Source organism: Ursus maritimus, unplaced genomic scaffold, assembly GCF_017311325.1.
Source record: "Ursus maritimus isolate PB19 unplaced genomic scaffold, ASM1731132v1 scaffold_1, whole genome shotgun sequence".
NCBI classification, from domain to species: Eukaryota; Metazoa; Chordata; class Mammalia; order Carnivora; family Ursidae; genus Ursus; species Ursus maritimus.
Window position 1 is genome coordinate 2,819,763 of NW_024423343.1, and position 14,556 is coordinate 2,834,318.

The 14,556-nt window shown below is 50.2% G+C and overlaps 1 long non-coding RNA gene across 2 annotated transcripts; it reads left to right on the forward strand.

Moving 5' to 3' along the window:
• Window positions 1–11,681: 11,681 nt before the first annotated feature.
• Window positions 11,682–13,721, forward strand: LOC121104308. Of its 2 annotated transcripts, XR_005836616.1 has the most exons (4): window positions 11,682–12,144; window positions 12,330–12,477; window positions 12,746–13,174; window positions 13,360–13,721. It is a non-coding gene; the product is annotated as an uncharacterized LOC121104308 (long non-coding RNA). The 2 variants fall into 2 exon arrangements; XR_005836610.1 differs by having other exon boundaries at window positions 12,746–13,721.
• Window positions 13,722–14,556: the final 835 nt, after the last annotated feature.

The window sequence follows — 14,556 nt, forward strand, 5'->3', positions numbered from 1 at the left end:
TTACTGCTTCTGCTTTTTCAGAAACTGGAGAGTCTCAAAGGCTCAGACAATAACTTACACACTGCAAAAAATGTAGAAATGTGTACAAATCAATTTGTAAATTAAACATTGCTTAAGAGAAGCAACTTTTCATAAAATTTTGAGGCTACTGGGAAAAATGTGTGTGTGTGTGTGTGTGTGTGTGTGTGTGTGTGTGTGTTGGGGATATGGGACTTTCAAAAGTAGTGATGTATTTGCAAAAAAAGGTGAGGATTCTCATCACTGGTCTAAGAACATTGAAAGTTATGCAAATCAGTTTGCTTTTAAATGATCATATCTGACATATTTAGATACAGAAGATATAGAAACTGCTCCCATAAAATAATTTCGGCCAGCTCTTTAAAAATATTTGAGGATAAAATTTTCTTAGGGCCTCCCTCCCCAAAATATTCTCCACCTTTGTGAGTCTGACTACATCCATCCTTGCGCAGAACTATAGGGAAGTATGTTCTTCCCCAGCTCTGAAGAATGACTGGTTCTCTGCATATGCTGTTTGTTCTGCGTGGATCGTCTCCCCTGTCTGTGCTGACCCACCCCATCTTTCCCATCCAGTGGCATCTCCACCCCTTCGGGGACTCAATGAGGAGTCAGCCTGTGCTCTGCCCCCCAAGTCCCCTCCCCAGTTACTCTCACCCTGCGCTGAGAACACAGCTCAAAATGTCTCCCTATGAGCTTTTTCCCCATGAGCACAGGGTTGTACCTGCTTGGTTCATCCCTCCTGTCTCAAGACCCAGCCAGTGTTGGACAGCAGTGCGGTGAGAGAGATGGCTACAGCAGTCACGAGGGGAAGAAATGAGAAGGGAAAAGGACCTTAGGAAGAGAATAGGTTTGTGTTCCAGAAAGACATGCTGCTATTGTATCACAGAAAAAACCCTCATGGCACCTGACACAGAGAGCTTCCCGTGGTCCCCATGGCCCCACAGTTCCCCTAGACGCTCTCCTTCCACCTCACACCCCCCTGTTGGTGCTGCTTCTCACCCCAGTGGTCTCATGCTGTCTTCTCACCAGCTGCTACTCTCCCCACCACTCCTGTGGTGACAAGGACAGTGTATACGACTCCATCTGTGACCCATCACAGCATTATTCACAACAGTCAAGACATGGAAACACCTAGTGTCCATCAGCAGGTGAATGTGTAAAGATATGGTATATGTAAACAGGAGAATATTATTCAGCCACAAAAATGGGAAGAAATCCTGCTATTTGTAACAACATGGATGGACCTTAAGGGCACTATGCTAAGTGAAATGAGTCAGATGGAGATAAATACCACATGATCTTACTTCTATGTGGAATCCAAAAAAAAACAGAAAACAGACTTAGGGACACAGAGAACACATTGGTGGTTTCCAGGAGAAAGGGGGGGGGGATGACGGCCTAAATGGGTGAAGTGGTCAAAAGACACAAACTTCCAACTGTAAGAAAAGTAGGTCCTGGGCATGTAATTCACAGCACGGTGACTAGAGTCGGGAATACTGTGTTATATACTTGAAAGCTCCCAAAAAAGTAGATTTGAAAAGTTCTCACAACCAGAAAAAAGTCGTAACTATGTGAAGTGACGGATGTTAAGTAAATGTACTGTGGTGATCATTGCACAATACACGCATACATCGGTATGGTGCATCCCTTCAAGTCATACGATGATATATGTCAATCATATGTTAAGAAAGCTGAAAAAACAAGGCTAGAAACCTGCAGTGGAAAAGAAAGATAATGAAACTAAAACTTAATCAAAAGTTCTTATCAATAATAAAGCAAAGTAATAAACTAAATTCTGAATCAGATGTAACCAGCTAGCTAGCTAGCTAGCTAGAAGGCTTCCATGATCCCGACAATGAACCAAGTTCATTACCATGTTTTATCTTACTTAACTCCCTAAACAACTCTATCGTGTAGACACTGTTCTGGATGAAGTTCAGGAAGGCTACTTACCTACATAAAGTGCCCTGTAAACACCGGGCTCACCACCTCCGTACTATCCCATATGTTCCTCTCCACCTAGCTACACTGCAATAACCACATTTTTTTGAATTTTATAGCCTCCAGAGGACTTGGCACTGGAATAAACATAGAGCAGGTGCCCAATAAAGGATTGCCCTTGACTTGTTGCAGAGGTCACTGGTGATCCAGGTGGACAGAAGGCAGACTGCAGGGCATGCTATAAATAGTTATTTGAGCATCCTACAGGCAAACTCGGTCTCTTTTAAAACTTAAATTGAGATGAACATAAAAAATTGAGATTGTCAGTTTAATTTTACACATTTAATGATGCAGATTAAGTCCTATGATAATAGAAATGTGTTATAAGTAAGACATTTGGAAGCCCAAAAAACTGACTAATATCACTGGTGCAATAGTTAATATAAAAAAATTCCAGTACAACCAAAGGATTTGTCTGTTCCCATAGGGAAAATTTGGCCCCTTCTTTCTTGTTCAGGCATACCAGATCATGTGCTTAACATGCAAGCTAAAAATCCATCTATAATTAGCTCTGCCTAAGAGTGAATAAAAGGCATTCCAAAAAAAGGTCTTCAACAAAATAACATTAAAATGGCCATATGTTTAACTTGGCTTCAAGTTGCAAAATATCACAACATTATATGCTATTAATGTTGTAAACTTATATGGGTCTTTCAAGTGATCCAAAAGCTAACAAGGAGAAAGTAAGTTAAATAAAAAGGAGGCAAAAGCTCAAGATACATGGAAAGAAATACTCAACATGTTTATTTAAAAAAAAAAAACAGTGCCGGTGACTCCACTGTCCATATTGGAACTTTCCTGTTTGCAAACACTGCACTGATTTTCAGAAAGTCTTTGGATTCCTGATATACATTAGGGCTACAGTACAGACATCTGGTGGACAGAGCAGCCAAGTATACATTCCCTCATTGTTTGTAGTCTCCTGGTTATTCTGGTTTTTTTCCTGCAAAACTAATGGGTAGAGAGCCCCACAGAGTGGCGGCTAAGCGGCCGCCATATCAACAACTTTATCTCTTTAACGAAATACAGAGTGCAGTGTGCAGGGATCCTCATTCACAGTCCCTTGATATACTTCTCTACATCTATCTGGTATTTTTAGTTCCCTAATTGTTTATAATTATGAAATAAATACATGTTTACTATAAACAAAATCTGGAAAATGCCAAATAGTATGAAAGTTATCCAAAAATTCCTTTCCCAGGAATGATAGAATAGGTAATTCCTGCCAACTCTTCAGCTGAGAAAAAACGAGAAAAGTTGGACCAAAAAAATCTGTTGGAAGACATCAGACAGCTAATAATGTGAAGAAACATAAGGCAAAGCTCCAGGAAAAGAAAGAAACTCAGAAAGCCCAGATTTTCCCCAGGGCCATATATCTATTCCAGAAAAAAGTTCGAGAAGCTGAGCAGGGCTTTAGAGTCACGGGGATAAGAGGAAAAATAGAGTCTGCCAAGGAGAGTTTGGGGAATATCTGAGGATTATAGAGTATACGAGTGAACGAGAAATAGATAATTCTTGCAACAACAGCACCCAGCTTCCTCTCAAATCAGTTAAGGTCATCTGGGATTATGCTTGCCTCTAACCACCTTTCAGAAACAAATGTAAATTCCCTCTGGAGAAACAACAATGTCATTCCATGCCTCGATGACCTCTGCAGGTTTTTGTACACCCTATCTGGAACTCAGTAAAATAAATAAATAAATAAATAAATAAATAAATAAATAAATAAATAAATAAACAAACAACCAGACTTATGCGATGACAAGGAAAAAAAGAAAAGGAAAAAGAAAAGAAAAGACCAAATCAAGGGAAACAAATGGACCTGAAGGGGCTCAGATAATGGCATTATAAGACAGACTTTAAAATCATAATCACTGATATGTTTAAGTGAATAAAAGAAAAGATGGAAGTTTTTTCAAAGAATCTGAAACTTTTAAAAATGGAAATTGTGGAAGTGGCAAAACACAGCACAGGGACGCAATGAATGAATTCATTGGAAAGTTAGACACAGCTGAAGAGAGAATTAGAGAACTTAAGGACAGAAGGAAATATCCAGACTGACAAACGGAGACACACAGATAACAAGGCACTTGATAACAAGACCTAAGTTGTGGCTCAGGTTTCCAGAGGGAGCAAAGAGAGAAGAGACACCAGAACTTCAGCAAGCACAGAATGGAGTGGACTGCACAGGATTTCTGTAACGTCTGGAAACACAGAAAAATGTATACAATGTTTTCAAGACCATCTTCACTCTCTAAAAACAGAAGTATATTATCTCTAGTCCCACACTTACAGACACCCTCTGGAATTAAGACCACCACCACCAAAAAGCAGTGGGCATAGGAGTAGAAGCAGTATGGAAATGTTCACATGCTTTGACTGGGGGAAACTGAGACTGTAAAGAGAAAAAGAGAATAGGTAATAAGTGGTAATGGGTGGGGGTCAAAAGATACAATCAGACTGGCAAACCAAGTAATAGAAGCCTAAATACACAAAGGAGGGGAGAACTAAGGACATAATATGGAGTGATATAATGCACAAGTACACATGTTACGTGAATATGAATATTTAAATTCTACAAAATTATATAAAAACAAACCTCCCTAAATACTAAATGAATAACAAAAAGATAAGAAATAAAACAGGCAACGTGGTGAAAGAGCTGCAGCAGCTGTAACATATCTTACAGGGTCGATAGACATTAAATAATATGACAGGAGCGGAGAGCTCCAAGCTTAGGCAGCAGAGTTAGTGAAAAGGAAAAAACTCACTGATTAGAAGGAAGGTATTTTAAGACTAACTTAAAAAGCCAAGCTGAGCTCCATGCTGCGTGTAAGAGATGTTGCCTCACAGAGAGTGATTCAGGAAAGGCAATAAGAAAAGAGAACAGGCAAATGGAAAGGAAGCAGGGTTTGTGCTCCTGACCCACGACAAGGCAGAATTCAGGCAAAGGAGTATCAACTGGGACAAGAACGACAGTTTCTCGTGCTCAAAGCTGTCGTCAGGAATGGAGATGAAATAATACTATGTTCCAAATGATGAGGCAGCACTCGTAACGGTAACAACAAAGAAGGCAAGAGAAAGACAGCCAGGCTAACCAGGAAGCTTAGCATCAGTGCGCTGCTCTCAGGTAAGATGCGTTCAGGGAACACTGACAGACCAAAATGGAAACACAAAACCTCAGTGGTACACCCGATAGGGTGCACACAAAACCCTGAGCTCGTAGAAAAGACAGCATGTATACTCAAAACATTCTTGAAAATCCACTGTCTTCCAAGCCACAAAGCAAAGCTCAGGAAATCCCAGAAAATAGAATTAATACAAACAATATTTTCTGTTCATAATGAAACAAAACTCAAAGTTAATAACAAAAAGTCCTTTCCACAAGACAATTAGAAAAACCTGTCAATTAAAAACTCTAGGGTCAAAGGCTAAAAACAGACCTAAGTTGCAGAATTTCTTAAAAGAACGATGATCATGGGAAAGCCACAGTGAAATCAATGGGATAAAATAAAGCAGTAATCAGAAGAAAGTTTATAGTTTATGCCTAACTAAATCACTGGGAGATGCAATAGTAAAAGGAGATATATTCCACCCAATACATCAGAAAAAGGAAAAGAAAGTAATTTAAAAGAAAGCAGAAAGAAGAAAATAAGGATAAAAGCCAAAATTAATTCATTGGAAAAATAAAAACAATGCAACTAATAAATAAATTTAAACCCTGTTATTTGGAAAAAGAAAGAAAAATACGGCAAGCCACAAGCCAAACCAATCATAAAAAGAGGAAAACGCAAACACATAAAATAAGAAATGACAAGGGTGATAGCCATTGAAATAAAAGAATTTTTAAAAAACAAGAAACCACTTTGCAAAACTAAATGTAAATAAATTTGGAAAACTCAAAGCAGTGAGAACTTCCTAGGAAAATGTGATTTACCAAAACTGACCTCTGTAGAGATAGTTTCCTTAGACCACTCCCGAGATGAGCCATGGGACATGATCACAGAACGACACCCTGAGAAGCACCAGACCCATCCGGACGGCCTCCCAGGAAATCCCCCCAGACGCTCAAAGGCCAGGTGAGTCCCATGTTACTTACATAGCTCTGACACACAGAAAGGAAAAAAACATTCTAATTATTTTAATGAAATACGATATTAATATTCACCAGTGAAGTATGTATCGTCAGCCCCCAAATCCAGCCCCACAGACAGAAGCCGGGCACATCTTCCCCGTGGTCAGAGAGGAAGGAAGGGTACCTCCCAGCACCAGGACCGCACGGCCGCACACCGGGGGCAGGGGGGGGCTCATGCAGCCCAGTCAGACCAAAGAGCTCTTCAGAAGCTTAAGACTCAGGAAAGAAGAAATAAAATCGCCTCTATTTGTAAGTGATGAGGGTCTTCCTGGAAAACTCAAGAGAATCAGCGATAAAACTAACACAAATGATGAATGAGTTCATCAATGTCTCAGGCAAAAGTAATGCACTTCTTACACACAGACGAGAGTCAAAAACCACAACGCAAGAGCAGATTGCAGTAAGAAGAAGAAAGATAAAACATGCAGGCGAGTGTAACAAAAACTGTGCTAGACCTCGACGAGGCAAGCGTCAGAAGCAGATGTGGGACCACGTGCTCGGGATGGACCCTGAGGAAGGAACGAGCCGCAGACAGCTTTGTCGTCAGGAGCTGTTGGCACTGTTGGTAGACTGGCCAGAGACCCTCGGGTGCGTCCCAAGACGAAACAAAGGCACCATGTTGGTAGAAACAAGAACTTTCAGCCTGAAAAACAAAACGGTACAGATGGAAGATCAGTAAGGTTATCAATGACCCCTGCGTAGCAAATCTCATTGGAACTATTGGTTTCGAGCCATGGTTTATTTTAATCTAGTTGGTTCCAGGCCACCAGACAAGGGGCAAGCCATACTACCCACAGGAATGAGTGGGGCCTCTGGGAGAAGTGAGGGGCCATGTCCTGAAGAGGGTGCAGAATGTGGCCACTCTGACCCAGCAGGGTCAGCAGGGGACACACGGACTGAGTCTTGAGGCTGCTGACCAGGGCACGGAGCATGCGTTGGCCAAGGAGTACTTTGCTCAGTTGGAGCATTCTCCTTGACCCGGTATCTGGCATGCTGGCAAGGCTGGGGAGGGGGGGGGTAGCATGCTGTTACACGGCAAGTGTGGAGAGAGCCACGGCCCACACTGAAAGAAGGAAGGGAGAAGGCTCCGAAATGGGCATGCCTGAGGGAGTCTGCAGTGCGGGGTGACTGTGCCCTACAGGGAGGCCCCCTGCCCCAGAGCAATTCAGAATGCAAGGCTGACGGGGCAGCGGCCTCCCTGAGTGGCTCAGGCTGGGCCGGGACGGTGGTGGGAGATGGCATCACAGAGAGAGCCCCCAAGAGCAATGAGAACAGGAGCAGGAAACACTAGAGGCCCGGGGGAGGCGCCTCACCTCCTCACGTCCGAGCAAGACGGGGAAGAGGAAGAGCCGAATGTCTGTGAGGGTGATGGACACAGACAGGATTGACACCGCTCCCCGGGACCTGAAGCATTCTCTCGTGCTGGAGCAGGGTGCATGAGGGCCGTGAAGTAATCAAGGTAGTCCTGGCCCCAGGATGGTTCACAGGGGTTCCCTGGGTCCAAACCCCACCCAGAAGTTTCTTCTCTTGTCCTTAAATACTTGCATTGGACATACTTGGTAATGGTTCATTGCCCGGCAGGTAACAGCTATCATAGTATCGGGAAATAACTAGAGACCTCTGAACCATCCCCCTCCCCCGCCAAGACAGTCCATCGAAAATACTGTTGGACCCCACAGGCACGGACAGAAATCAGCACCACTATTAAATACTACTAAATACCTAGAAGACCAGGAGTGGTGGTCCTCATGATAGCCCCGCTGGATTTGCCAGTCTGGGCCCCGCACAAGCCCATAGACCCCAGAGGGTTGGACAACCGCAGGCCAGCCCCACACGCAGCTGCCGGGTCCGGGGCATCTTTGCTAGAGCAGAGGAACACGTGGGGAGGTAGGCGGCACTCGGCCTTTGACCCGCTGTCCACACCCTTTCCCATCTCCCTCAGAAAGGAGAATCCCCACAAACGGAAAACAGCATCATTTCAGGACTTGCCCCTTAGCTAAGTCCCCCACCCTCCATCCCCGTGCAGCCCAAGGTGACCGCAGCATGTGGTCGTTCTGCAGGGCGGGGCACTGTCCCACCGTTGCCCACAGAGGCCCGGCAGCATCACACGTTCTGGGAGCAGGGAGTGCTTGCCCCTTGGATGTGGGCTCCTGTGGAACCTCGCCGGTTGGTGTACAAGCCAGATGAGCTGGAGAGAGTGCAGCCTAAGGCGGTCAGAATCGACAGGCTCACGAGGAGCACACGTGCCCTGGCGCTCTCCGGTCCTGCACATCTAGGAGCATCGTCTGCATGTATCCTGCCTGAGGGCTCAGGGCCACTTAAATGGCCACCACATCATGGACAAGCCTGGAGACTGTCCTGGCCATGCCTGCTGACCAGCCTCCTCACCCTCTGGGTTTTCTGACACGTAGACCTCTGCCTGGGACCTGGCTGCCTTTGGCATTGCTCTGTTATGACCAGGATGGTCAGGGAGATGGACGGGAAACACCACCTCCAGCTCTGAGTCTCATCCGGGGGTCAGCAGGTGACCCGCTGTGACCACAGGAACCCCAAGACGAAGGCCTGCAAGATTCCAGTCACCGGGCACAGGTGGGGCGCTCGCCCAGCCCCAATCCAGGCCTGAGGGGTGTGTGTCAAGTGTGCGCGAGCCGCCCTGGCCCCCAGGCCGCACAGGTGCATGGGGAACTGCTCCGTGGCGGTGGCCAGGACAGGACAGATTCTGCCGGACCTTTTATCCCCAGAAGGCCGGCCATCAGCAGAAGTACAAAGAGAAAGGCTGCTGTGTGACCCGGGGGATGATAGCAAGGAATGCTCATGTCACGGAAAGAGAGAGAAAAACAAAGAAGCAGCAAAGAAGAAAAAGAAAGAAGCCGAAGCAAAGAACAGAGAGCAGGAAGGCAGAGATGGACGCCGCTCCCAGGGCCATGAGAATGGAAAATGTCTCCGTCCAACGGGCAAGGTGCTCGTGGTGGGTGAAAATCACGTCTGTCTCTAACAAGCACCAAAAATAAGATGGAGAGAAGCCTGCTCCATGGAACACAAAAGTGGCATAAATGAGGCATTAGGCAGCAAATTTGGGCGTGAGCGGAAAGCAGGGAACGGACAGCAGCCAGCGAGCTCATTGGTCCCACACTGAAGCCAGCAGGACAGGAAGTGTGGGTGCCAGTGAGGGCGTGAGAGGCCACCCGGGGCCGCAGGACTGGGCGCCCCTTGGCCCACGGTGGACAGGTGGAGCTGTGTGGACGGGATGCGGGAGCGTGGAGCCCTGCCCCGGGGAGCCGCCTTGCCCTCTTCCTGGGGGGCCGTCTGCCAGCGAAGGCCAGGCTGGCCAGTGCCCAAGGAGACCCCCTGAGGCCCAGGAGGAGCACGCGACAGTCTAGCTGAGGCCTGAGCGAAGTTTTCTGCTCCAGGGGTCGTGGGAGACCTGGGCCTCGCCGCACAGCTTGGAGGGTCGGCTGAGTCCTGAGCGGGCCGTGGAGTGCGTGGCCAAAAGCTGGCAAACCGTGTCTCCGCGCTTCTCACACACATTCACACTGTTCCCTCCGTGCCCCTAACCCCACCTGCAGCCCCCCACCTACTCCTGGTCCACAGCACGAACCGTAGCTGTGTGGGTGGCACCCATGGGGGGAGCTAACAGATGGGTCCACAGGTCCTACATTTGCACAGAGTCTATAGTGACTCTGTCATTAGCTCAAAATTCATTTTTTTAATTCACTCGATAAGGATTCATTTGGTCTAGCGACGCATCTCCCTCCACAGTGCAAACATCCCCATGCGTGTCAGGGGTTGATTTAATTGAGAGGATTTCCTCTGAGCACTCGGCTGTCACTTGGCGGGGATCAGAGAGCTGCCGCGAACAGTCACCGCGCAGCACAGGGGCACCGGGGGCAAGGCCGAAGCTGGAGGACACCCGGTCACTTCCTCTGCGGCCACCACTCCAGAAGGGCTGTGCCTTTCACGAGGTCATGACCTTCATTTCCACGGGCCTCTCCTCCAAGTGTGACTGCAGGCCCCGGGCCTCCTGCCTGCCCAGGGACCCCCACTCTGCATGGGAACGGCGGCTGGGCAGCTCGAGAGCCGTTCCCCGTCTGTGTTTCTTTTGCTGGAGTCGGTGTGTGTGGCACGGCCGCACCGGGGCTTCGGCCCCACGACATTCCAGAGCGAGCCTGATGAAACAGATGGTTTTCCTCAGCTTGCAGAGAAAAGAGGCTTGGATTAAGTTTTTTAATTTACTTCAAATGCATCTATTATAAGAGTTAAGCAATTTTTGTTTTCCGGTTCTAGAATAATCTTTAAAGTTTGAGACCGTATGCGTCTGAGTTAAGAATATGTTTCTTTCTTTGTTATATTTTTTGTCGTCCATTCAACATCGAAGAAAAAAGCCAACAGACAAAATCCCAGATGTTTACCCTCCCAAGTGACCAAGACGCAGCAGTGTCCGCACGGGGCCATTCCTGTGCTAGCGGAGAGACAAAGGAGAAATAACGCCACCACGCCTGCTCCACTGCGGTTCACACACACAAGTCGACGGAGTAGGAATCAGGTTTTTAAAAACCCAAACTCAGCAAAACAAGCATTTCTGCTAACGTGAATGTTTTCTTGCCAGCTGGCCATGCCGTGCCGCGCAGACCATCCAAGACGACTCGCGGGAGTCTGGTTGCTCACAGACTCCTCACAGGATGGGGCCAAGATGTGTCCTCCAGGTTGTGCTCGGGATCCAACAGAAGGAGGAAGTGCGATGTGTGTCCAAAAGTAGAAATAGCTTTCTTCCCAGAGTTCTGTTTCTGAGCCCCAGGCCAACACTTGAATCCCTCGGCCACAGGACTCTGTGAGCTCCGTAGAGCACAAAAGCTCCTGTCTCACACAAGACCTTTGTTGAGGGCTTTCACGGTACCTGCCAGGCTCATCGAGAGCTACCCTGCACAGCTCAGCAGCTGGTTGGCTTGGGGATGCCCAGCGTTGGGGTTTGCTCTTCTCAGCTACCGCACGGAACCCTAACATGCCAGGGCCCCGCTGACCAGCCATCACTGCCAACACATGGAGGTCTGTTTGGGGTTCGAGGTACTAGTTATGGAGTGTGACCTGCATGGTTTCAGCCCACCTGGACCTCATGCCCTGGGGCCTTCGTGTTTCTGAACCAGAAGATCTTACACCTTATAAAACGAAAACCAACCACAAGCAAATAACCCTAACAGTCTGTTGCAGGGGGCCTTCGGGGATGGAAGAGCATATCAGGGATGGAATGAGGGAGCTGGGGAGATGAGGGTGAGCAGCTCAGCAGCATCTGAGATCCTCCCCTGCCCCAGAAGCCAACGCCAATTTGGCCGGGGGAGAAGGCCCTCCTAGTAGAGAAGAAGCCCACAGCTCAGACCCTGGAAAATTCAGAGTCTGGCGGGAGCCATGAGAACTGAGGAAGAGTCACGAGAGAGGGTCACGATGCATAATAAGGAGCCAAAAACTCTTGATAAATACCAAGTAGAGAAAGGCACACACAGGCGCAAAAGCCCTGGGACAGAGAGTACAAAAGACTGGACAGACCCCACGCAGTGTGCGGTGCGCGTGTGTGCACAGTGTGTGTGCAGTGTGTGTGTGCGGCGTGTGTGTGCACAGTGTGTGTGTGCACAGCGTGCGTGTGGGACGTGCAGGGCAGGCAGGGCTGAGCTCCTCGGCTCCGGAGAGGCGGGGGAAGCGCGCTGGGCGCTGAGGCCCAAGGAGCAGAGGCCACCTCGCCCAGTTCTCTCCCCGCGGAAATGTAACAAGCAAACGCATGGAGCGTATCTCTTGATCAAACGCCGTGTCCTCCGTCCTCAGGAAAGGTCCAGCGGCGAGAGCTCTGAGCACAGCCAACGTCGCCAGGAACCTTGGCCCACGGGCTCGCACGACAGAGGAAGACTCGCGGCCGGCTGCGCGGCAAAGTGCTCCCAGATGAGCCGCTGGAAACAGCACGTGACAGCAGCGAGCGTGAGAGTTGGAATCACCTTTAAAGACTGGTGCTTGGACTCCTGACTCCCCCCTGCCTCCCTCTCTCCCTGACCCCCTCCCCGCCTCCTTCTCTCTCTAACTCCCCCTTATTCTCTCTCTGAGCCCCTCCCTGCCTTCCTCTCTCTGACCCCCCCATCACTCTCCTCTCTCTCTGACCCCCACTCTCCCTGTCTCTCTGTCTCTCTGTCCTCAGTCACATCTGCCAAGGGCCGGATGGGTGCAGGGAAGCTGAACTCAGGAGCCAGAGGCGCCGGAGGGGAAGCCTCTGGAAAGGCACCTGAGAGCGGCTGGCGGGATCAAACACGGAGGCCCGGAGCTCTGAAACTGCAGGCAAACCTGAGGTGCTTTGTGGGGCCATTCCCCCCGATGTCTCTGGTGTCAGCAGCAGGGGGACAGGGAGTGGAGGCCCTGGGGGGACCCCCCCTATGGCCCCTGCCGCCCTACCACCTGCAGCCCGCAGGGTCGGCTCTGCACCCCTGCTTTGATACCAACCCCAAATCTCATCCACAGAAGTGCCCTCTCCCACCGCACTGTGTCCCCGAATGTGGGGCATTTGGAAATGTGCTGTTCATTTGTCCCATGTCCTCTTATCGTCCTTATTCTTCACAGGCACCACTGGCCTGGACGCCTTCGCCTCCAAGCCCACAGGCTCCGGGGGCGCCTGCCCTGGAGTCCAGCTGCTGCGGCCCCCGCGCCCCCCTGCTCCACCTCCGATCCGCTCCCGCTCCCACGCAGACGGGCTCCCCGTGAAGCTGCGTGAACAAGCGTGAGGGCCTCGCCCGCTGCTGTAACTGCACATCTTCCGTTTGCGGGGCGGCCTCCCGGGGCCACGGCCACCTCACACGGCCCCTGGGCGGCCGAGCCCTTCTGCGTGGGTTCGCTTTCCCTCGGGGCCCCTTCCCGCCCCTCGCCCAGGGCTTGCTCAGGAGCGACGCGGGAGCCCTGACCCCAGCGCAGGACGCGGCCGGGAAGGAGCGGCCGCCACTTGCTCCACTTGCTCCGGGCGAGGATCTGCCGCTCGGCCTGCGGGGCGGGCAGGTGAACGAGCCCCGTGTCCTTGAGCAGGACACTCAACCGCTCCGCCCGACGGGGTCCAGTCCCTCCCTCCGGGGTGGGTGGCGACGTCAACTGCTTGACGCCGCCTGCCTCCTGCTAACGGCCGGGAGCGCCAGCTACGTTCGCGTGATTCAGCCCATAATTTTAAAATTAAACCCGTCTTACAGGTCCTGCCGCTGAAACACATGAGCACAGACTCCGCAGCTACAACAGCCCAGGCTTGTTCTCCCGCAGCTCGGAAGTCGGAAACCTGCACGGAGCTTTATGGGGCCGGTCCAGGCGGCCGGGCGGTGTCCCCCAGGGCAGCGTCTCCTCTCCCCTTGCTTCCGCTGCCGCCACCGGGCTTTGGCCCCTCTGACCTTCTCGCCCCTCTAACTAGGCCCCCTGACTAGACTGTGCTTTCGTGGAAAACCGGGAGTCTCCCAGCTCCACACCCTCACCTGCCACACACCCGCAGAGTCCCGTCTCTGTATTATCTACATAATTTTTCTGTAAATCTAAAACTATTCTTGAAAAATGAACTTTATTTTTAAAATCTCCTGTCTTGTGTGATCACCCCATCTTCTGCCCGGATGTGTCTAGACTCTAGGGAGGCACTGGGGAACCCCAACCTGGGGCGGTTGGCATGGGACGCTCAGGTCCACCATCTCCCCTGAACCCTGAGGTTCCACACGTGCTCCCCTCAGACTGAGCACCGCCACGTGGAAGCCAAATGTCTGACGTCCAAGAAGATGTGAGGACGGCAGACCTCTCTGTGGCCTGAGACAGGTTCACCTCGCCCTCTGCCCGGCTCTTCTGGGCCAGGACTCATGACTTTGAAGGCACGATCTCCCGAGGTGGCCCAGAACTGAGGTGCTGGGGCTGGCAATTCCAACAACGTGTCCAAGTCTCAGTGGGGGAGGAATTCCGCTTGTAGACTCACAGCGACTTGGCTCTGCGAGGCTGCGGGGTCACCCACCCCCACTCCCAGAGCCCCTGCCACATTTTGCTGGGGTCCCTTCCACCAGGACTGGACCCCTGGCATGCCAGGACTCACTCTCAGCTTCCCACAGTTCCCGAAGGTGTTTCCTGGGGTCTGAGTAAGGGTTTCCCTCTGGCTCCCACCTGCCGAGTCCTCATGGATTTGAACTTTCACCCTCACAGCCTGGCTGCAGCCGGGGGTCACATTCTCGCCACTCCATTGCCCTTACTGGGGTCTTCCCTCTGTGGTTGGTGGCTCAGGGTCTTATAATGTCCCGTAAATTCCCCTCCTGTTGCGTCCAGTTCACAAGGGAGGGTGAGCTGGGGGGAGGGGTGGTGCTGAGATATCAGATCAGTGGGTGGAGACTGCAGGATGAGTCTGGGGGTGTAGAGTGACTCCAGAG